The following is a 699-nucleotide window of genomic DNA, read 5'->3' on the forward strand; positions in this document are numbered from 1 at the left end:
TGACTCTTCCTACTGTCTACGTTTTGAGTCATTCCTGTAACACTAGTTATAGATTCCGATGCCTCACATCACGTTTACTGTATCCCTCTGAAATTCTTGTTGACGATGAAACACAGAAATTGCATCGGAATTTAATACAAAAGGCACAATGCCGACTTAAGTACAAGAAGACTGACTCTTTCTACTGTCTATGTTTTGATCCATTCCTGTGACACTAGTTAAGATTCCGATGCTACACTTCAGGTTTACTGTATCCCTGTGACCTTCTTATTGACGATGAAACACTGAAATTGCATCGGAAGTAAATAGAAAAGGCACAATGCCGACTTAAGTACAAGAGGACTGTCTCTTCTTACTGACTATGTTTTGAACCATTCCTGTGACACTAGGTATAGATTCCGATTCTTCACTTCAGGTTTACTGTATCCCTTGGACCTTCTTATTGACGATGAAATACAAAAATTGCATCGGAATTAAATTCAAAAGGCACAATGCCGACTTAAGTACTAGTAGACTGACTCTTCCTACTGCCTATGTCTTGAACCATTCCTGTGACACTAGTTATAGATTCCGATGCTTCACTTCAGGTTTAATGTATCCCTTGGACCTTCTTATTGACGATGAAACACCGAAATTTCATCGGAATTAAATACGAAAGACACAATGCCGACTTAAGTACAAGAAGACTGACTCTTCTTA

Source organism: Schistocerca americana, chromosome X (genome assembly GCF_021461395.2).
Source record: "Schistocerca americana isolate TAMUIC-IGC-003095 chromosome X, iqSchAmer2.1, whole genome shotgun sequence".
In the NCBI taxonomy this organism is placed as follows: domain Eukaryota; kingdom Metazoa; phylum Arthropoda; class Insecta; order Orthoptera; family Acrididae; genus Schistocerca; species Schistocerca americana.